This window comes from Bison bison, unplaced genomic scaffold, assembly GCF_000754665.1.
Source record: "Bison bison bison isolate TAMUID 2011002044 unplaced genomic scaffold, Bison_UMD1.0 scf7180017864307, whole genome shotgun sequence".
NCBI classification, from domain to species: domain Eukaryota; kingdom Metazoa; phylum Chordata; class Mammalia; order Artiodactyla; family Bovidae; genus Bison; species Bison bison.
The window spans coordinates 6053443-6054390 of NW_011494879.1; positions in this window are offsets into that span (position 1 = coordinate 6053443).

The following is a 948-nucleotide window of genomic DNA, read 5'->3' on the forward strand; positions in this document are numbered from 1 at the left end:
CCTCCAGTTCTGGGACTGCTTGCCTCCTGCCCCCCAACCCTGCCGCCCCTCCCCAGGGGCCCTGGCCCCAAGCTTCTGGAACAGCGTCAGCCTCTCCTCCCTCCTGGGCTTTGCACGTGCCCTTGCTGTCACCCGGGGGCCCCGCCTTTCACCCTCCTCCTGCGTTTCCTCCCGTCTGAGTCCTCAAGCGCTGTGCTAGGCTTCATGCCCTTTAGGGCACCGGGCAGTGTCCTGTGATTTTCCAGGGTAGGCGGTGGACTCCCAGTGCCTTTTTTGGGGCTGCACCACGGGCCCTGGAAAAGCTGGGTTGGACAGCCTTCCTTGTCCCATGAGCTCCTGGGGAGCTGGAGATGGTTCACTTTTGTAAGTTCACGTGTTCTGCGCCTTGTCCATCTCCTCGATTGCTGTAGGCGCTGTGTCATCTCCAGATGCTCTTTTCTCCCCGTCTGACATGATGTTTCTGATCTTCTTGGACTTGGAAGCCAGTAAACCTCCATCCCTTTCTCAGCCACACTGGGCACACCGTGGTGGGCCCTGGCTGAGCTCTGGCTTGTGGTGGTGATGTGCCCTGGACAGGGCTGGGGGAGGGAGCCCCGTGTCACCTGCTGTCGTCTCGCTGGGAGCTGTGTGTACCTGTCATCATCTCACTAGGAGCCCTGTGTCACCTGTCATCACTTCACTGGGAGTCCCGTGCCACCTGTCATCACTTCACTGGGAGCCCTGTGTCACCTGCCGTCATTTCCCTTGGAAGCTCTCGTCGCCTGTTGTTATTTCGTGAGGGAGGTCTGTATCACCTGTTGTCATTTCCCTTGGGGGGGCCTTGTCACCTGCCGTCTTGTCATGCCCTGCGATGGTTGGCTGGGCTGTAACCTGGCTCTCACCTGTGCCCGCTGCCACGGGTGTGGTGGGGGAGGCCTGAGCCAGCATTGTTCCCCGCTCTGCAGAGAG